The sequence below is a fragment of the Pinus tabuliformis genome, chromosome 8 (genome assembly GCF_031772625.1).
Source record: "Pinus tabuliformis cultivar Carrire ecotype Pingquan chromosome 8, CPIR1, whole genome shotgun sequence".
In the NCBI taxonomy this organism is placed as follows: domain Eukaryota; kingdom Viridiplantae; phylum Streptophyta; class Pinopsida; order Pinales; family Pinaceae; genus Pinus; species Pinus tabuliformis.
This window is the reverse complement of record NC_142294.1, coordinates 1499044875-1499068734: the sequence shown is the minus strand read 5'-3', so window position 1 is coordinate 1499068734 and position 23860 is coordinate 1499044875. Positions and strand designations below refer to the sequence as shown.

At 33.9% G+C, this 23860-nt stretch overlaps 1 long non-coding RNA gene across 1 annotated transcript; it reads right to left on the bottom strand.

Annotated features, from left to right (window-relative positions):
* Positions 1-238: 238 nt before the first annotated feature.
* LOC149241518 (uncharacterized) lies at positions 239-1026 on the bottom strand. Its single transcript, XR_016245632.1, has 2 exons — positions 915-1026; positions 239-714 (listed from the first exon to the last, which is right to left on the bottom strand). It is a non-coding gene; the product is annotated as an uncharacterized LOC149241518 (long non-coding RNA).
* Positions 1027-23860: the final 22834 nt, after the last annotated feature.

Below are 23860 nucleotides of genomic sequence, written 5' to 3'. Positions count from 1 at the left end.
AGAAACCGAACATATTCTGGCCAAAGGTAATGCTTCAAGAAAGATTCTAGCTAACCCCAGATGATTATATTTCAAAAGAAAATTATAATTATTCCATCATTCAATGCGTACAAGTAAATATCCATGAATAACAACAATGCAAAGGCTTTCAATAAAACCCTGAAGAGAGCTTTAAACGGCTCTTAGACACTCTTAATAGAAAATGACACATTTTACCCTATTAGATTCACGATGACAATAACATATACAGTGGCGGTTGTTTCAATTCATCTTACATCCCAGGTAGCATGACGAGAAAGGGTTGCAAAGAGACAGCCTTAAAAATGCAAACACCAATATTCTTGTAAGAAAGAACAACATGACAATTTATTGGAGAACCTGGTTCTGTGGAGAGTATTGTGCCACATTTAGTCGAGGAGCTAGGCTCGAGATTGACCGTACTTGATAGGAAAGAAAATAATATACCTAAAGTTAGAGGGTCGAACAAGATTTTAACCCCACAAGGACATGTTGGATTTAGTTCAAAACCCGCCTAAGTCTGAGACAAAAAACTGGAAATATATGTGTCAAGAAAAACCAAGAAGTGGGATAGGAAGTTACCTTAGAAACGAGGTGTCGGCTGCAGCAGAGAAGTGTTGGGAAAAAGGCCCTTGGTTCTAGGCCAAACAAACTTGCTCCATAACCCCAACCTTTGAACTAATCCTAGCGTGAGTCCTGGCGTGGAAAGGACGCAAGATGAGCATGGTTAAAAGCTAGTAACAATTTAGAAAAAAAAAAGATTGTAATACACAGAAAAACCAAAGAAGACTTTCAGCCGTGACAACTCGCAATAAAAAGGGATATAAAAATTGCAAGAGGTTAAACTTAAGTGGAGGCGATAATTGGTAATGCCCTCTTGTAAATGCCCAAGAAACCTGAAAACCCTCGACAACTGTGGAACCTCTTCGAAATTGACTAGATGCAAATGAGTGACTCCAACAGGGAATTGGGTGGTTGGTTACCCTAACCAACATCCAATGCATTCAAGTCATTGGATCAATATCAAAGAAATCAACCATGGAGATTTTGCTAGGTGGATGTCTTGTATGTTGTCTCAATCCTATCACAGACGACAAGTGGCATCGAGAACTGTCCACGTACAGTGAAGTTAATGGCCCGACCTAAAGCTGAACTACCATAACACCAGAATGGAAACGTGTAATCAATTTGGAGTATAGGTACAACACTCGAACTTTAAAGTAAAAGTAAAAAAACATAATTCATTTCTAGTAGCATAGCTTCCTACTTCTTGTGGCCAAGACATTTTGTACAACATATGCTTGAGTCATTTGTTCTGTGAATTCCATTCAGTTCTAAGCATAAAAATCTTCCCATCTTTCTACCTCCATAAAATATTGTATAGCATAAGCTCAAGTGGTTTATTCTGTGGATTGTACGGCATAAGTTCAAGTGGTTTATTCTATGGATTTTGTATTACATGAAAATTTGAAAAATTAAAATCAATATAATATAGCTTATTTTCAAAAGTAAATATAATATCTAATATACAGTGTACATATATATTTCTATCTTCTATCATTTATATTATAAATAATTACATGAAACTTTGAAAAAATAAGATCAATATAATATAGTTTATTTTCAAAAGAAAATACTGTAAAACACACCTCATCTCTAGTTCAAATAGGGGAACAATTATCTAATTATGTGAAAATTTGAAAAAATAAAATCAATATAATATAGCTTATTTTCAAAAGAGAATAGTGTAAAACACACCTCATCAATTTCTCCCTTTAAGTAGGCTAAATTCCACATGAATACCATGGGCCATTTTTATTTTTATTTTTATTTTTATAGGTTTATTTTTATTTTTACTTTATTTTGACCAAGTCAAAATACTTACATTACATTAATCTTTTTAGTTTTTTTTTTTTTAATTTTATTTTTATGTAATTTGACTTAGTCAAAATGTTAAATATTACATTACAACATCTCTACCATATTGGTCACCTCTTGATAGTTAAAGTGTTGTTTATTAAAAATAGTTATAATGATGTTTATCTATAATTTCTAGAGATATAAAACATCCATTTTAGGATTTCAATAAAAACAAATTTTATTCAAACAATATTTTTTGTTCTTTAAAATGCCTTTTTCATTACCTATATGGATTTAGCACTCTAAAATATTTGAGGGCATTTGCTTGCCATATTTTCGAAAAATTCAACCAAAATTTATACCTAAAAAAACTACACAAGTATACTAATGTGAATGCAATTGTCTTATTTTCAACTATGACAATCCACATGATGCAATTGTAATAATTACATTTTTATTCTTTATGTTATTTTTATTAAATTTTTAAAAAAAGGTATTTATAATATGGATAATTTATATATATACTAATTAATTATTATTTATATATTTATTTGTATTTTTTTCATTAAACATGGCGAATTGGTACTTTTTTAGAGGAATCTAAAACCTAGTCGCTACTACTACACTAAGAGTATATCCAATCATCACTAAGCTGGATATACAAGGAATTTATGACATAAAAATATCTAAAACTTAACCAAGGTGGGGGAAGATATTGCTTGAACCTTATCACAATGGGCCAAAGATGTCCCACCAAAGGTTTTGAAACCCATTTTGATGGATAACATTAAGCCATTGTGATAGGCATATCATTGTTGGAAATTGTGGATTTTGTTAACATTTTGTATATATATATATAAACAAATTATTTACATTTTGGTAAATGGTTGGATTAATTACTTTAGTTGTCTTTAAAGCACACATTTCAAGCCAATTTGTTGCTAGAAAAATAATTATTTTATGTTGAATTTATTTATTTTATTGTTTTTTCTTGGCTCCTTGTTTTATTTATAGGGCCTTATGGTTGACCCTAATTCATTATTTTGATTATTTTAGTTTGGATTTTATTTATTATATTTTCTTATTTTTTCAATAATTTTTATGTATTAATAGGGTTTTGACTCCATTTTATTAAAAACGGTTTCACTCCTTTTGTTATATTTTTTTACTTCGCTCCTTGTTTGAGGTTTGACTTTGAATGTTTTATTCTCTCTCTCTCTCTCTCTCTCTCTCTCTCTCTATATATATATATATATATATATATATATATATATATATATATATATATATTTCGAACCTTAACCTTTTAATAGATTTTATTTAATATAATTGGATCCTATTAATTAATGTTTAAATTAATATTATTCATAAACTAGCCGTCTATTGTAACCATTATATGAACTAAGGGACTCTACTTAACCTATTACTACATTTTATTTAATATAATTGGATTCTATTAATTAATGTTATAAATTAAATTAATATTATTCATAAACTAGCTGTTGATTATAACCATTATATGAACTAAGGGACTCTACATTGATCTCTATTTAAGTTGGTGCCATGATCTCGCTCTTCATCATGCTCTCACTAGATGGTTCTAAAAGCGTCAACAAAAATTCTCCTATGTGATTTCTACCCATTTTTTTTCTTAATTATTTTATTATTCATTTCATAAGTTCACATTTTTTTTGGAAAAAATTTCAAATCTCCTTCATTCCCAAAACCACCTTATTGAAAAATATCTAGCCAAAAGATCTCCATATTCCATGGAATTTTAGATGATGGCATTTCAATCCCAAATTGGAAATGTCTATATGAAGGACATCTCAATCACCCTTTGTTTAATTTGGCAGCCCACCCCTTACCACTAGAATCTCAAGCACAACATCCTAAGTGAATTTGTTTAATTACTATGTATATTTTGTAAAATTAATGTATAAAGGGCCTTTTGTGAATCTTAGATTACAACACACTACCATGGACCCTTACCAATAGAATCTCAAGCACAACATCCTAAGTGAATTTGTTTAATTACTATGTATATGTTTGTAAAATTAATGTATAAAGGGCCTTTTGTGAATCTTAGATTACAACACACTACCATAAAGATTTTTGTGATGCTCATTTCCACTAGATTTTTTATTCAATCTATGTTTGAGTTAGAAAATAATCAAGTTAATTAAATAAATAAAATAAAATAACATTTATTAATTAATTCAAATATAAATATAAATTTTAATTCATTTCAATATATTATACCTCTGATCCTTTTTTTGAGTTAAAATCAAGTATACAATTCAATTATAGTTGTAAATTTTTTATGTTAAAATGAGTTATAGAATTTAGTTTATATTGTAAATTAAAATTGTGGATGCTCAGCAACATTGCATAAAAGAACTAGTAAGTAGTTTCTTTGCACTCTATCTAACCTTCAAGTTTTGAATCTTAGTTCTTGTTTAGCATAGCGTTCATTTCCGAGTCAAATGGGAAAGCTCAAGAATCTAAAGCAACTCAAATTGGGTGCATGATACAGTCTAAATGAGCTTCCAAAAAAAATTTCTCAAGTCACTTCATTAAACACTCTCATTTTCCCTTAATGGAGTCTATTTTTGCAATGAATGTGGAATATATTTCAAAGCTCAAGAATATTACATAGTTTACCACAAAGTTGTAAAATCAGAAAATAAAGTGGATACAGAGGTCACTTGCTCGGAGATGAGAAATTCAATATTAGAATATGATCATGATGTAGATGAAGATAGAGGTTGTGTAGCACTTGAGCATGTTATCCTTATCTAATGTTGTTACCAAATGTATCATGGTGCATTGAAGACAAGGAGAAGCCTCAAACGGTTGATGTTTTTCCAGGGAGGTCCACTAAGTATTCCATTCTACACCTACAGATAAATGGAAATAGCCACAAAATTATTCTTCATGAATTGAGATTGGGTACAGGAGGTTTCAGCACATTCTATGTAAGAAAGCTTCAGGGAAAACATATTGTTGCAGTGAAGAAGATAAGACATAAATATACTTAGTGAATGGAATAGGTCCTCAACGAAATCCAGCTTTTGTCAATTGTACATCACTCAAATCTAGTTAGACTATTAGGTTGTTGCCTTCAAAACAATGAACCCATTCTTGTCTATAAATTTATGCCCAATGGCACACTCTATCAGTGTTTACATAAGGAAATAGGGAAAGGCCTTTCATGGAGGGAAACAGTATCAGTGGCCACAGAAACTGCTTGTGCTCTTACTTACATTCATTCAAGCCAAAATCCTCCAATTTATCACAGGGATGTGAAATCAAGCAACATTATGCTTGATTATGGTTTCAATGCCAAGGTTGCAGATTTTGGGTTGTGCAGGATTGTTCAAACAGAAGCCTCACACATTTCCAGTGCACATAAGGGAACTTTCGGTTATCTAGATCCCCTGTATCATGAGAATTACCACCTCACTGATAAGAGTGATGTTTATAGCTTCGGGGTGGTGTTGGTAGAGATCATAACTGCACTGAAAGTAGTGGATTTCTCCCGTAAGAAGAATGAGATCAACCTCCTTGCAATAACAAAAATTGCTAAATTGGTGTGTATTACATTCAACATTAAGATTCCTTTTTTCATTTCTTTGAAGTTTATGGAAAGCACTAATACTTTCTTCCAAAGGAGTGAGACGAGCATTGACACAGAGCTTTATCAACCTTTAAGATGGATTTTTAATAATATGTTTGATCCCCATCGAGAGAAATGTTTTTTAAATTGTGCAGAATTTCTTGGAGATAAATAAATTCTTGTGGAGACGCTAGTGAAAATGTGGGACACTAAATAGTTGCTCAAAGGCAGGGATGCCTTATTTGGTACTTCCTTCCAAAGGAGCCAGACGAACATTGACACAGAACTTTATCAACCTTTAAGATGGAGTTTTAATAATCTCTCTGATCCCCACCAAGAGAAATTTTTTATAAATTGTGCAGAATTTCTTGGAGATAAATAAATTCTTGTGGAGACGTTGATGGAAATGTGGGATAGTGAATATTTTCTCAACGGGGCATGGATGCCTTATTTGGTGGATGCTTGGCGACATTGCATAAAAGAACTGGTAAGTAGGTGCCTACTGGAGTGTGTGGAATATATTGTTGATGATGACTATCATACTGTGGAGTATTTAAAGATTCATGAAGCTCTTTGTGACATGGTGATTTACATAGGCAGCAAGGAGAAATGCTTTTTTAGCAAGTCAAAAGTTTCATAACTTTCCCTGTGAAAGAGATACAAGGGATTGCAGCGTGATATGAGTTGGCCATAATTCTATTAATGATCTTCTACCTTATTTGAAATGTTCAAAGTTTGAGAACTTAGTATTGGCCTCTAATGCTAATTTGGAAGAAATTTCAAAAGGATTTTTGTTATGAAACTAGCTCACAAAAAGATAGAAAAGATAGATCAACGCCTTAGAATTCAGCCTCTTCGAGGGGGCAACCTCCTTTACATTACACAAATGGATGATTCCTTGATGATTCAAATGACAAAACCTCCTTTCTATATATAGAAGTCTAAGGAGTCACAATATAACCCAGCCGACCTAACAATAATAATATAAAGGCACAAAAATAACGATAGAGATATTCTATGGGGCCTAGTAATAACAATATGGGGACAATAGGGGCACAACAATATTAATAAGGGATACAACTACAATAGTAATGGGGTAATCACTAGTATTATAGGGACCTAACATGCCCCTCTCCTTCAAAAAAGTGTTGTCCTCAACGCTTGAGTAGTTTTGGATGCTTCTTTATAAAATTCTCATCCTCCCATGTGGAATCTTCAGCAAATAAATTCTTCCACTTTATGAGATACTCCGAAATTGATCGATTTCGTAGCTGTCGAGTTCTTGTTTCTGTGACTTCTTCCAATTCCAATATAATTTTTCCTTCCTCGTCAAGTTCTGGCAATATTGTTTGAACCGGGAGCTTGTCACCTATAACCTTCTTTAGACATGAAACATGCAAAACTGGGTGCACTCGAGAAGCTATAGGAAGCTCCAATTTGTATGCCATAGTACCAATATTTTGCAACACCTTGTACGGACCATAATACTTTGGTGATAATTTATTATCCTTCTTAGCTTGCTTGAGGGACATTTTTTTATATGGTTGTAGCCGTAGGAATACCCAATCACCTACACCAAAACTTCTTTCGCTGCGATGTTGATCTGCCTGTTGTTTCATTGTATTCTGCGCCAACACGAGGTTATCCTTTAAGAGTTGGAGGACTTGTTGTTGATGCTCAATGTGATGTTCCACTACTTGAACCTTAGAATTTTTTCTTAAATATGATGTGATGGATGGTGGTTGATATCCATAAAGTGCCATAAATGGGGTCATTTTTGTTGTTGTATAGAAGGAAGTGTTATACCACCATTCAGCCAGAGGCAACCATTTGACCCATTATGTCTCTTTATCAGATACAAAGAAACGAAGATACCCTTCCAAACATTTGTTTACTATCTCAGTTTTCCCATCAGATTGAGGATGATAAGTTGAGCTATGAGCTGACTGAGTACCAAGACAAGAAAATAATTCTACCCAAAAATTTCCAGTGAAAATGGGATCTCTATCACTTACAATAATCTTTGGGTTTCCATGTAGCTTTTGAATTGTTTCCATAAAAGCAGTAGAAACTGTACTGGCTTTAAATGGATGTGATAATGCACGAAAGTGTGCATACTTGGTAAGTCTGTCAACTACCACCATGATGACACTCTTTCCCTTAGACTTGGGTAAACCTGTGATAAAATCCATTGAAACCTCCTCCCAATGTTGGCTTGGAATGGATAAAGGTTGTAATAGACCTGAGGTCTTAATTGTTTCAACTTTATTTTGTTGGAAAACCAAACATTCCGCCACAAACTTTTGAATATCTGATTTAATTCCATCCAAAAAAAAATCCTTCTTAACCCTGTGGTAAGTTTTTAAAAATCCTGAGTGCCCTCCTAAGGTAGAAGTGTGCAATTCCATAAGAATCTTTTGCTTGAGTTGGGAATTACAGAGGTATAAGCGATCTTTGTACCATAACGAATCATTTTGCCAGCTAAATGTATTAGATGTACTGGAATCTTCTTGTAAATTTCGAATAAGTGTCCACACTTCTTCATCATTCTTCCATTCCTCCCTTGCTTCGTTTATCCAATCTGGTTGGATAATAGAAATGGTGCACAACAATGCTTCCACATCCTCATCCTTTCTTGAGAGTGCATCTGCCACCACATTTTGCTTCCCTTTTTTGTAGATGATTTCAAAGTCATAACCCAACATCTTTGTGACCCACTTCTGTTGCTCTTTAGAGGATAATCTTTGTTCCAAAAAGTATTTAAGGCTATCATGATCCATTTTTACCTTGAAGTCTCTTCCCATTAGGTATGGTCGCCATTTCTTAAGTGCATTTAGTATTGCCAACATTTCCTTCTCATAAATAGCTTTGTGTAAAAACTTTCCCTTGATTGGATGACTTTCAAAAGCAATGGGTCTTTCATCTTGCATTAAAACAGCACCAGTTCCATTTCCTGGAGCATCACATTCCACAATAAAGGTTTTTGTGAAGTTCGGTGTAGCTAAGACTGGTGCTTGGCACATTGCCTCTTTAAGATGTTCGAAGGTCTTTGTTGCTTCTGGAGTCCATGAAAATGCATCTTTCTTCAATAATGTTATTAGAGGTGCTACTCTTCTCCCATAGTTCTTAACAAACTTGCGATAATACCCTGTCAATTCAAAAAATCCTCGCAGATGCTTTATGGTTGTGGGAATTTTCCATTCCTTAATGGCTTTAATTTTGCTAGGGTATACCTTAACTCCTTCATGAGATACAATATGATCCAGATATTCCACCTCTTATACTCCAAAGAAACATTTGGATCCTTTTGCATATAATTATTTCTCCTCTAGTAGTTGTAGCACCCTGTCAACATGTTAAACATGGTCCTTCCAAGACTGGCTGTAGATTAGTATATCATCAAAAAATACTAACAGAAATTTTCTAAGGAAGGGTTTGAAAATGGAATTTATCAAACCTTGAAATGTAGAAGGTGCATTGGTAAGGCCAAAAGGCATGACCAAAAATTCATAATGACCCTCATGAGTTCTAAATGTTGTTTTCGAAATGTCTTCAGTCTTCATTCTAATTTGATGATATCATGAACGAAGATCCAACTTGATGAAGTAAATTGATCCATGCAATTCATCCAGTAATTCATTAATGATAGGAATGGGAAACTTATCTTTAATAGTGAGCTTGTTGAGCTCCCTATAATCTGGACACATGCACCATGATCCATCCTTCTTGTGCACCAATACTACTGGAGCAAAGAAAGAACTTTGACTAGGTTGAATTATACCAACCTCTAGCATTTCTGCAACCATATGTTCAATTTCACTCTTTTGGGCATAGGGATATCGGCCTAATGTTTGGAGGAACACTTCCTGGAATCAGATGAATAGCATGATCATGATCACGAATAGGTGGGAGACCTTTGGGAGTCTGAAATACCTTGGAATGATTGTCCAAGACTTTCTGGAGATCTGGAGAAATAGATGATTTTGATGTGGAAGCATCTAGTGAACATAATTGTGCAATTACACCTCTTTGTTCCCTTTCTATAAGCGTTTTCATATCGTTAGAGCCGATTATCTTTCTCAGTTTCCCTGCAATACCCCTTAATTCAACTTCCTTTCCTTCTACATAATATTTCATGAAAAGTTCTTGAAAATTAAAAGCTATTGCACCCAAGGATTGTAGCCATTGGACTCCTAGTACAACATCAACACCTCCCATTGGAATGGAAATCATTGGGCTAGTCAATACATATTCTCCCATGGATAGCTTGATATTATGGCACTTTCCAGAGCATTTGTTGCTCCTCCATTTACAACCATCACTTGACACTCAGGTGCTAGATATAGGAAGCAATTCAATTATTTTGCTACCTTACAATGAATAAAATTGTGGGTACTTCCTGAATCAATCAACACTATTACCTTTTTCTTCTTGATTTTTCCTTCTATCTTGATGGTTTGAGGAGTGGTAATTCCAGCCAATGCATTACAAGATATGGTCGGATTCATTTCTTCTTTATCTAGGCTTTGTTCTCGGAGTATATCCTCTTCTTTTGACCTTTCTTGCTCCTTTTCTTCTTCCTCTTCACAATCTATGTAGAATAATTTCTTCTCAGCACACTTATGACCTTTAGTGTATTTGCTATCACAACTGTAACAAAGCCCTTTTGCTCTTTTTTCTTCCAATTGTTGTGGTGTCAACCTTATAGGTTGTGGAAGACTACGGGCAACAACACTTCCATCTTTATAGTTGTGAGTGGTATGCTTCTTGGTTGCCATAATTTTGCTTTCCATTTTTCTTGCTAACCTGAATGCCTTCTCTAATGAATCAGGTTCCCAAAGGCGAACATCATTTTGGATATTATCCTTTAAATTCCCTATGAACACATCAATCCTATGCTCCTCTAGAATATTTTTTACCCTTATGTTCAATTTTTGGAACTCCTCAATGTGCTCCATTATTGAACCCTTTTGTTTGAGACTTATCAATTGGCTAAAAAGAGTGTTGCTTTTTGTATCCTCATAATGTGCTGTCAATTCTTCCATACAAATTGCCCAAGTGATAATTTGTTTACGAGAGCAAAGCCATTGATACCATACAAACTGATTTGGTTCCAAATATAAAGTTGCAATACGTACCTTTTGTGTGTTTTGCACATTATTGAGATCGAAAAATTGCTCCATCTGTAATATCCATGTTGCGGGATCCTTGCCATCAAACTTCCTCATATCGATTTTTGTAATATGGTGGGTCTTTGATCCAACATTAGAGTCTATGAAATCATGATTAACATTTCTTTGGTTCACATCATGAGTTTCCTTTGCTACCCTTTCACCATTAGTAAGTATTTCTTGTAGCAAATTTGTCAAATCTGTCTTCAAATCTATCTTCAAATCGTCATTCTTAGCTTCCACGCCATTCATCTTAGCTTCCACACCCTTTGTCTTAGATTCCACGCCATTTATCTTAGCTTCTGTTAGCTTTTGTGAGAGTGAAATTTGTTGCACTTGGTCTTGTAATTTTGATATATCATGTAGAATTTCTTCCTCTTCTTCATGAGTCATGCTAGAGCTTTCAGGTTGCTTACTAGGTGTTTTAATTTTCTTTCCTTGGGGCATCAGTTACCGATAATAATTCTCTACTATGCCTTTTGAATTCCTTCAAACTAATTTTTCAAACCAAGCTTAAGCAAAAATTTAAAAAAATTTACACACCTTTTTTCACTTTGTAGGAGCTCGATATTAACTTTGATGTATCTCTGTATTTTGGATCATCCAGTTTTGAAATTGCGACCTGGATTAGCCCTCTGTGTCCTCTTTCCAATGCCACCAATCTTATCCCAATTTGATTCTCCAAGGAAGAGTTATGCCAATTCACCCACAGTGACCTGATTATATACTAGTTTAGTAGAGCGAACTTGTACGACGTGACACGTGTCCCTATTTCAACCTTTGGATCTGAAAAATATATAAAAGAAACTACAGTCCGTCCTGTTTCTGTACCTTCTTATGAAATTTCAATCTGATGCTCAAAGAGAAAGTTATGACAATTTTCCCCAGGTCACCTGTTTGGAATGTAATTCAGGAGACTGCAAAAAGACCAACTTCCTCAAATCATATCTTAGCAAATATAGCACGAAAAGCTCTGAAATTCGGACTCAAGGTTCAATGTGATTTCATCTCAAATGGGTTTTTTTTCGCTTATGAAACATCGCAGAAAAAAAGTTATAGTGAAAATTCTACGATGACCTATTTGGAGCAGCAAAACCCTAGAATCCAAAAGCTCTGATACCAAATGTTATGAAACCAGCTCACAAAAAGATAGAAAAGATATATCAACGCTTTAGAATTCAGCCTCTTCAAGGGGGAAACATCCTTTACATTACACAAATGAATGATTCCTTGATGATTCAAATGACAAAACCTCCTTTCTATATATAGGAGTCTAAGGAGTCACAATATAACCTAGCCGACCTAACAATAATAATATAGAGGCACAAAAATAACAATAGAAGGATTCTATGGGGCACAGTAATAATAATATGGGGACAATAGGGGCACAACAATATTAATAAGGGATACAACTACAATAGTAATGGGGTAATCACTAGTATTATAGGGACCTAACAATTTTTCTCAAACATCAAGTCTCTGAAGGTTTTGGATTTATCATGCACATCCATAGGAACATAGCCAGTCATAGCTCAATAACTTCAGCAGCTTAAGTTTCTTAACTTGGCCAGGTGCACCAAACTTGTTTATTTGTCTTAGATTCTTTGCACTTTATCTAGCCTTCAAGTTTTGAATGTTAGTTCTTTTTTGGCATATCGTTCATTTCCCAGTCAAATGGGAAAGCTCAATAATCTAAAGCAAATGAAATGGATGCATGTTATAGTCTAAATAAGAACCCAAATAATATTTCTCAAGTCACTTCATTAAACACTCTCATCTTGCCATTAATGGAGTCAATTTGTGCAATGAGTGTGGAGGATCTTTCAAAGGTCCCCAATCTTACGCAGTTGACCACAAAAGCAGTAAAATCAGAAAATAAAGTGGATACAGAGTTAACTAGGTTGGAGATGAGAAATTCAATATTCGAATATGATCATGATGTTGATGAAGATAGAGGTTGTGTAGCACCTAAGCATGTTATCCTTCTCTACTATTGTTACGAAAGGTATCGTGGTGCATTGAAGACAAGGAGAAGCCACAAATGGTTGATGTCTGTCCAGGGAGGTCCACTAAATATTTCAGTCTACACCTACACACAAATGGAAATAGCCACAAAAATCTTCTCTAGTGAATTGAGATTGGGAACAAGAGGTTTCGGCACAGTCTATGCAGGAAATATTCAGGGAAAATGTAATTTTGAAATGAAGAAGATAAAGCATAAAGATACTCAGTGAATGGGATAGGTCCTCAATGAAATCAAGCTTCTGTCAACTGTATATCACCCAAATCTTGTTAGAATATTAGGTTGTTGCCTTCAAAACAATGAACCCATTCTTGTCTATAAATTTATGCCCAATGGCACACTCTATCAGCGTTTACATAAGGAAATAGGAAAAGGCCTTTCATGGAGGGCAAGAGTATCAATGGATGCAGAAACTACTCACGCTCTTTCTTACCTTCATTGAGGCCTAAATCCTCCAATTTATCACAGGGACATGAAATCAAGAAACATTATGCTTGATTATGGTTTCAATGCCAAGGTTGCAGATTTTGGGTTGTGTAGGATTGTTCAAACAGAAGCCTCACACATTTCCAGTGCACCTCAGGGCACTTTTGGTTATCTAGATCCCCTGTATCATGAGAAATACCACCTCACTGATAAGAGTGATGTTTATAGCTTCGAGGTGGTGTTAAGATGGAGTTTTAATAATATGTCTGATCCCCACCCAGAAATATGTTTTCTAAATTGTGCAGAATTTCTTGGAGATAAATAAATTATTGTGGAGATATTGGTGCAAATGTGGAACACTGATGAGTTTCTCAATGGGGTAGGGATGCCTTATTTGGTACTTCCTTCCAAAGGAGTGAGACGAACATTGACACAGAGTTTAATCAACCTTTAATATGGAGTTTTAATAATTTGTCTCATCCCCACCCAGAGAAATGTTTTCTAAATTGTGCAGAATTTCTTAGAGATAAATAAATTGTTGTGCACACATTGGTGCAAATGTGGGACACTGAAGAGTTGCTCAATGGGGTAAGGATTCCTTATTTAGTGGATGCTGGTCGACATCACATAAAAGAACTGGTAAGTAGGTTCCTATTGGAGTGTGTGGAATATATTGTTGATGGTGACTATCATACTATGGAGTATTTAAAGATTCATGAAGCTCTCTGTGGCATGGCAATTTACATAGGAAGCTAGGAGAAATGCTTTTTTTAGTAGGTCAAAAGTTGTAGAACTTTCCCGGTGAAAGAGATACAAGGGATTGCAGCTCGATATTAGTTGTCCATAAATCTATTAAGGATCTTCTAACTTATTTGAAATGTTCGAAGTTTGAGAGCTTGGTATTTGTCTCTAATACTAATTTGGAAGAGATTTCAAAAGGATTTTTCTCAAACATCAAGGCTCTGAAGGTTTTGGATTTATCATGCACATCCATAGGAACATAGTGAGTCAGAGTGCAACAACTTCAACAACTTAAGTTTCTTAACTCGACTAGGTGCACCAAACTTGTTGATTTTCCGGAGATTCTTTGCACTCTATCTAGCCTTCAAGTTTTTTATCTTAGTTCTTGTTTGGCATAGAGTTCATTTCCCAGTCAAATGGGAAAGATCAAGAATCTAAAGCAATTGAAATTGGATGCATGCTACAGTACAAATGAGCTTCCAAAAAACATTTCTTAGGTCACTTCATTAAACACTCTCATCTTGCCATTAATGGAGTCTATTTGTGCAATGAGTGTGGAGGATCTTTCAAAGCTCTCCAATCTTACATAGTTGACCAAAAAATTGGTAAAATCATAAAATAAAGTGGATACAGAGGTCACTTGATTGGAGATGAGAAATTCAATATTAGAATATGATCATGATGCAGATGTAGATAGAGGTTGTGTAGCACATGAGCATGTTATCCTTCTCTACTGTTGTTACCAAAGGTATCATGGTCCATTAAAGACAAGGAGAAGCCTCAAATGGTTGATGTATGTCTAGGGAGGTACACAAAATATTCCAATCTACATCTATAGACAAATGGAAATAGCCACAAAAATCTTCTCTGGTGAATCGAGATTGGGTACAGGAGGCTTTTGCACTGTCTATGCAGGAAAGCTTGAGGGAACACATATTGTTGCAGTGAAGAAGATAAGGCATAAATATACTCAATGAATGGAATAGGTCCTCAATGAAGTTAGACTTCTGTCAACTGTACATCACCCAAATCTGGTTAGGCTCTTAAGCTGTTGCCTTCAAAAAAATGAACCCATTCTAGTCTATAAATTTATACCTAATGACACACGCTATCAGTGTTTACCATAGAAAATTTTAGGGGCGATTGTTCGCCCTTTGGCGAAATTAAGGGGTTTTAAATTTTTAGTGGGCGAATATTTTGTGTCATAGTACATTTTTACAAATCACCTCAAATAGCCCACCTTATTTTAAGGGAGAGGGTAAAAAAGGTAAATTTAGCCCTTGAAATTAGGAGTTACAACCTTCCATTCCCCCATTTTCAAGAATAGGTTTTATTTAAGTGTATCCTATGGGCCAAATACCATATTTATAAAAGAGGTATGGTAAATTAATAAAAATATAAATAAATGAGAGGTATGGTAAATAAATAAAACATTTTTATATTTACTCCATAAGTCACCTTATATACATGCTTGCAAGGGTGTAAACAAATAAAAATATAAGTAAAGTGGAGGTATGGTAAATAAATAAAACGTTTTTTATACTTACTCAAAAGGTATGGTAAATAAATAAAAATATAAATAAACTAGACGTATGGTAAATAAATAAAACCTCTTTTTATATTTAGTCCATAACCCTCATTCTATTTATGTAGGCTCAAGAAAGAGGTTTCATTTAAGTGAATCCTATGGGCCAAATACCATATTTGTAAAAGAGGTATGGTAAATTAATAAAAATATAAATAAATGAGAGGTATGGTAAACAAATAAAACATTTTTTTATATTTACTCCATAAGTCACCTTATATTTACGAACACTCAAAAAATGTGTTATATTTAGGTGAAACCTATCGGCAAAATACTATGGGACAAATACCATGGACTAGATTGTTATTAATACCATGCAAAAAAACATTGTTAACCCTAATATTAGTATTAATAAAAATAAAAATGGCACATGGTATTGACCCATGGTATTCACCAAAATGGCACATGGTATTGAACCATGGTATTCACCAAAATGGCACATGGTATTGACCCATGGTATTCACCTGGAATATAGCCTATTTAAATGGGGGAATTAAACCAGCATAGATCCATCTTTACTCTGGATCTACTAACCGCTGAGAGGTATCAAACATCGTGATATGCAAACTAGCATAGAGTGAAAAAATATTTGATCCCTGTCGGGGTGGATCAAGAGTAAAAATTGGATCAAGAGTAAAAATGAATGTTGTAATTTAATGTATGTTAAACATTTTAGCTTGGTTAAAATAAAAAATAAAATAAAAATCAACGATTAATTTTATTAATTTTTATAGATTATTAATAGTAATTTTTAAGCTCCAGGTTTATGATAACCCATGGTAATACCAAGATCTTACAAGATTTTATAATTGAGTAAAATATTCGCCATGCCTGGTGAGTGATTTGCGAAAATATTATATATACATATTATATTATTGATAAAATCGCCTTCCATTTTTCCTATATACCATGGAGATTCGCCCATTTATTATACATATAAATTTGGGGGGGTTCTTAAAATTTTCCCTAGTGTTTAGATAAGGAAATAGGAAAAGGTCTTTCATGGAGGGCAAGAGTATGAGTGGCCGCAGAAACTTCTTACGCTCTTGTTTACCTTCATTCAGGCCTAAATCCTCCAATTTATCACAGGGACGTAAAATCAAGAAACATTATTCTTGATTATGGTTTCAATGCTAAGGTTGTAGATTTTGGTTTGTGCAGGATTTTTCAAACAGAAGCCTCACACATTTCCAGTGCACCTCAGGGCACTTTCGGTTATCTAGATCCCCTGTATCATGAGAATTACCACTTCACTGATAAGAGTGATGTTTACAGCTTGGGGGTGGTGTTGGTAGAGATCATAACTGCACTGAAAGTAGTATATTTCTTATGTAAGAAGAGGATTTCTTATGTAACAAGAACGAGATCAACCTCCTTGCAATAACAAAAATTGGTAAATTGGTGTGTATTAAACATTAAGATTCCTTTTTTCATTTCTTTTCTCATTCAAATTTGGCAATAGTTAGGTCACATAACATATCACATTTTTTTTCAATATGCTCTTCTTCCATATGCACTATCGACTTGCGACATTTATTTGCAGCATCTGGTACAAATGCTAGTTATGATGTCCTACTTAATTGACACCTTCTCATGACAGGAAGGATTTAAATATGAATTAATATGTTCCTAAAACAAATCTGATTCAAATTTTATAGATATAAAATATTAAAAAAAATATAAATGCCTTCATTTGATTGTTAATTGACTCTAGTGTGGGCATGTTATAGGAAATGGGATTGGAGAAAGGATGGGGAGACAATGCAGATCATGTCTTGGATATGATTCATTTGTTGTTGGAGATCCTTCTGGCACCTGAGCCATCGACTTCGGAAAAGTTTCTAGTAGGGATTCCTATAGTTTTTAATGTTGTGATTCATTTACCCCATGGTTATTATGGGCAAGTAAATGTTTTAGGAATGCTAGACAAGACACTGGTGGACAGGGAAACAAATTTCTTATAATTGCAATGCTCATTCCATGACATCCTCTCTTTATTGTTTGATTGTATTTTGAATGTTTCTTTTGATTTTCATTTGTATTTTAACTATGAAATTGAAATTACTTGGTATCACGTCCATTTAAAAAACATCCAAATCTTGAAGAAGACTTTAGTAATACACGATATTGATTAAAATCCTTTTAGTTGTTTTGTGTTAAAATATTTTCATGGCTATTAAAAAAGTTTACTTTCATGTTGTTATTTGAGCTCAAGTTGTTTATATACTTGACCAAGTTCATGCATTAGAGAATGGAATGTTGTTGTGAATAAAATGACAAGGGTTAAACATCACACCTCAAATTATTTGTTTTAACTAGGTATCTACAACCTGAGTTTTTTAACATGTAACTTAGTTGGCATGATTGTGCCTAGTCTTTCTCTGAAGGTTGAATATAACTAAGTTAATAAGGTGTTATTTTCTATGATGATGTTTTATTTTATTTGTTTATATAGGTCATATGGCCACATAATGGCCACTATCCCCAATTGAAGAAAAGTTGTTTGATTTTATTGCTATTATGGGGAAAACAACATTGAAATTGCTGATGTTGAGGTATATGTCATATAAATCTTTCGTAGTCTACTTTATTTTATATTCAAGTATTCATCGTCTTTGATGTCTTATACTTCGCATTGTATCTTCTTCCATTTTCAGGAGAGGAACTCAATATTGATTATAAGAAGCAGGAATTGAAGAAAGAGGAGAACAATAACACTGGAGCGACAAATGAAAAATGAGAGAGAGAAGAGAACTAGTCTAATGATGCCCTTAAAGCGAATATCTTGCATAAGATACACACATAGAGACTGATGTTCAAGTCTTCAGAGTTGTTGAATTCACTTACAATGCCTTGGCAACACAATGATAATGTTTTGAAATGATGAAACAATATTTCATGTGTGAATTGTAGTCCAACCAATATTAAGTTGGAAATTCATATTGTAATACTTGACATTTTATATAATAAAATTTGTGGTTGAAATTATTTTTATTTACACTTGATATTATTTAGTCTTGAAATTAACATATGTAACTTTGCGTTATTATATTAAATGAACATGCACATTGTATGACATTTTTTTAATTTAGTCGCAAAATCATACTAATTAATTTATGTTGATTAATAATGAACACATAAAGTCAATCTAAAACTATTAAATTAGTAGTTTATATTGATTAATGGTGAACACAAATAAAATGAATATATGACTAAATTAGTCATTTATAATGATTATGCATGAAATTAATTTAAATTAATAGAAACTTGTAAATCAAACATCTATACAATGAATATGAAACTACCAAAAAAGATAAATGACTACTACAAATGATAAATTTGTGATTACAAATGATGACTAAATTTTTCATATATATGACTATTAGTAGCTAATATATAGTATCTTATAACATGACTAACATTTAATCATATTTCTTTGGTCATTAATTGGTTTCAAAGGATGACTAAAATTTGCATATATATGATTATTAGAAGCTAATTTACAATATATTTTAACACGACCAACATTTTGGTCATATTTCTTTGTTCATTAATTGGTTTTCTTAGGTAATCATATAGTAGTATATTTTGTGGTATATTTGGTCATTAATTACGATAATTATTGACTAAATCAATGACTAAATTAATGACCAAATTTATGAATAAAAATACTACTAGAGGATAAAATTGAGACAACCAATTAATGACTAAGCTAAAAACGACTAAAAGTTCGTCACATTATAAGATATTGTAAATTATCTACTATTAGTCACCAATTGAAAAATAGTCGTTTATATGCAAATTTTCGTCAATTTTTTAGTAATTAATTAGCCATTTTGTACTAGTGTGTCCTTCGTACATTATATTGAAACCTCTCTACATAATCCTCTAGAATTTCATCGCCTACTTGGGAAATTTAATATTTCTTCTTTGATATCCCAAACTTTACAGTAGTCATGATATTTTTTCAAGCATGTCTTCTTCATTTCATCCCAAGTCCTTATGGAGTTTTCTCCATGTCCCATGAACCATCAGAGAGTTGCATATTTCAAGGCAGTGGGAAATAATTTCGGTTTTTATGAATCCATGGAATAGTCATAGCTACAGAAAACGACATCATGAATCCATGGAATAGTCATAGCTACGGAAAAGGACATCAAACTTGAACAAAAAGGCATATGGAACCTCCTTCGCAAGGCCATGAAAGTTTGGAAGAGAAGAGAGGGGGATATTATTCATTTGAAATAGACCATCATGGTATTGAATAGGGAATTTTATGGTAATAGGTTCCTTTTTCTTAGGTCCGTTTGTTTCTTCATCCCCCAACTTTTCTTCACTTAAAATTTCAGGGTTCTGAATCCTATTGAAACCTTTAGAACTTTCTAGTTCCTTGTCTAGTGTAGTCTCTTCTTTTCTTGATGGAGGTTCTTCCTTAGGTGGCTTCCTTACTACATTATTTTGAACTTTGGTGACCTTCAAAGGATTCTCCTTTCCTCACACTTTCCAAAATATCACTTTGGGTGGATCCTACCACACCACGTGAGGTTTTAGAAGACTTTTTATTTATTCTACCTATGGTTTTTTAATGCATATATCATGTCCTAAAAAAAAATGATAATAGGGACATAGATTATTGAAAGGGGTAATTAACAACCCCTTTGGTCGCTTCTACCCCTAATATCTTTTATCCTAATCACGTGAGGAATATTGAATCTTTTGAGTTCCTTCCCGGCAACGATGCCAAAAATGATGATGTATTTATATTCTTCTTATTTTTTTGAGGGCTTAGGTTGAAAAATGCATCTAATTTTTCAAATAGGGGTTGGAAGACTTGTGAAGAATTCCATGCAATATGCACAAGAGGCAAGTTCCTCATATTGTTTTGATGTAAAGAAAATCATGGGGATCCAAACTCGAATAGAAGGATTTGCTTAAGGATGGTTAATTACTCGGCTATGTGGTGCCTCAAGCACCTAGTTGTCTTCTACGGGTGATCAACTTAGTGTCACCAAGTGGAACCTAAGAAATTTTTCAGCATCTACCTATAAATTAGGTCCAAATATCCCCCAAACTACTAATCTATAAACTTCTAAAAAACCATTAAATTATAAAATCACTTTTGATACAAAAAAAAATGAAAAGAAATCAACTGAGCATAAAGTGTGCTCAAATATTTGAAAACAAAAGAAACAATCTAATTTACTTATAAATCAAACAAGAAATAAATTGACACAAAACTGCACCTTGAGTGGACCCTTACTCAAGGTCGAGTTGTGCCTCAATGCTTCTAAGTGATCATCATAGGTTTTGATTAAACTGCCAACTTCATCCACAAAAACACATCGAAATGTATTCACAGAGCTCTATAAAACTTACATTCACAACTTATAGTATCGATTATATATCAAACCAAAGCAATCATTACATAATTCATACAACAGACTCTATATGTGCTACAGGAATATATATATATATATATATATATATATATATATATATATATATATATATATATATATATATGCAAGTTCAACAATTTTAAATTAATACTAAAATAACAACATAAATCCACTTGGTGAACTGGAAATAGATAAAATGATACTGTGCTAATAGTAAACAATGAACAATAATATATTATAGTTGTAGAATTTAACCATGTACAGAAATTACCTACAAAAGAATTCTTAAAAAAGAAAAATATACAATGGCGAGAACATAAAACAAATATACACATAGATTTTCCCCTGGATTCCAAAACTAGAACTACCATATTGATTTTTTCATTATATTCCTTTTAATATTACAATACATATATATACATGTTGAAGCATTCATAAACCCCAATCCAATAACCCTGGATTAGAGCATAACCATAGTTCCCTTAACCGGATCTATAAAATACCATGGACAAAAAAACCATCACGCCCAAAACCATGTGCAAAACCCATGCACAAAACCATGGGTAGCTCTTCCCACCTTCTTCAAGTCCGCCCACCATCCTTCGGTCCACGAAACTATTATTGGGTCCGCATAAAAAAATTCCCAAGGCGTTTCCCCAGACCTTGTGTAGGGGGTGGCAGCCCCCCATGTGACCCATCCATTGTGCCCGCGTAACGTATAATTCATGGGGCTAGTCATGGAAAGAATATAACACACACCCAACACTAATGGCATGATAAATATAAATTCTTTCTATGGTTGCACAATCTGTACGTTGAGCCAATGTGCACATTTTTTATTCATGCTAATGCAATTGTAGGTATGATCGCTCCCAAAATGCCAAGGGCTAGTCGAAGGTGAGGAAATACCAAATGTGCAAAGGAGAAATTACCTAATAGTTTTAAGAAAAACCATGTTAATGGATTACAGATTTCTGTGGTTCGGTTTTTTAGAATCTGAACTCGGATAATCCACAGTTTTCATTTTTCTTTATCGACGTTTCGAGTCTAGACCAAGACTCATCATCAGGACTTGATTTACAAAGGGGAGAGAGAGATGTGTAAAGTGAAGATCTGACTCTTTCCTTTGTAATTTAACCCTCATCTTTTCGAGATTACGTATCTCCTTCCATGTTTCCCCTCCGTACAGGTTCAAGATAATGGATTGCAGATTTTTGTGGTTCGGTTTTTTAGAATATGAACTCGAATAATCCACAGTTTTCATTTTTCTTTGTCGACGTTTCGAGTCTAGACCAAGACTCATCATCAGGAATTGATTTACAAAGGAGAGAGAGAGATGTGTAAAGTGAAGATCTGACTCTTTCCTTTGTAATTTAACCCTCATCTTTTCAAGATTACGTATCTCCTTCCATGTTTCCCCTCCGTACAGGTTCAAGATAACGGATTGCAGATTTCTGTGGTTCGGTTTTTTAGAATCTGAACTCGGATAATCCAGAGTTCCCATTTTTCTTTGTCGACGTTTCGAGTCTAGACCAAGACTCATCATCAGGACTTGATTTACAAAGGAGAGAGAGAAATGTGTAAAGTGAAGATCTGACTCTTTGCTTTGTAATTTAACCCTCATCTTTTTGAGATTACGTATCTCCTTCCATGTTTCCCCTCCGTACAGGTTCAAGATAATGGATTTCATATTTCTGTGGTTCGGTTTTTTAGAATCTGAACTCGGATAATCCACAATTTTCATTTTTCTTTGTCGATGTTTCGAGTCTAGACCAAGACTCATCATCAAGACTTGATTTGCAAAGGAGAGAGAGAAATGTGTAAAGTGAAGATCTGACTCTTTCCTTTGTAATTTAACCGTCATCTTTTCGAGATTACGTATCTCCTTCCATGTTTCCCCTTCGTACAGGTTCTTGCAAAGATGAGGGTTAAATTACAAAGGAAAGAGTCAGATCTTCACTTTACACATTTCTCTCTCTCCTTTGTAAATCAAGTCCTGATGATGAGTCTTGGTCTAGACTCGAAACGTCGACAAAGAAGAATGAAAATTGTGGATTATACGAGTTCAGATTCTAAAAAACCGAACCACAGAAATCTGCAATCCATTATCTTGAACCTGTACGGAGGGGAAACATGGAAGGAGATACGTAATCTCGAAAAGATGAGGGTTAAATTACAAAGGAAAGAGTCAGATCTTCACTTTACACATTTCTCTCTCTCCTTTGTAAATCAAGTCCTGATGATGAGTCTTGGTCTAGACTCGAAACGCCGACAAAGAAAAATGTAAAACTGTGGATTATCCGAGTTCAGATTCTAAAAAACCGAACCACAGAAATCTGCAATCCATTATCTTGAACCTGTACGGAGGGGAAACATGGAAGGAGATACGTAATCTCGAAAAGCTGAGGGTTAAATTACAAAGGAAAGAGTCAGATCTTCACTTTACACATCTCTCTCTCTCCTTTGTAAATCAAGTCATGATGATGAGTCTTGGTCTAGACTCGAAACGTCGACAAAGAAAAATGAAAACTGTGGATTATCCGAGTTCAGATTCTAAAAAACCGAACCACAGAAATCTGCAATCCATTATCTTGAACCTGTACAGAGGGGAAACATGGAAGGAGATACGTAATCTTGAAAAGATGAGGGTTAAATTACAAAGGAAAGAGTCAGATCTTCACTTTACACATTTCTCTCTCTCCTTTGTAAATCAAGTCCTGATGATGAGTCTTGGTCTAGACTCGAAACGTCGACAAAGAAAAATGAAAACTGTGGATTATCCGAGTTCAGATTCTAAAAAACTGAACCACAGAAATCTGCAATCCATTATCTTGAACCTGTACAGAGGGGAAACATGGAAGGAGATACGTAATCTTGAAAAGATGAGGGTTAAATTACAAAGGAAAGAGTCAGATCTTCACTTTACACATTTCTCTCTCTCCTTTGTAAATCAAGTCCTGATGATGAGTCTTGGTCTAGACTCAAAACGTCGACAAAGAAAAATGAAAACTGTGGATT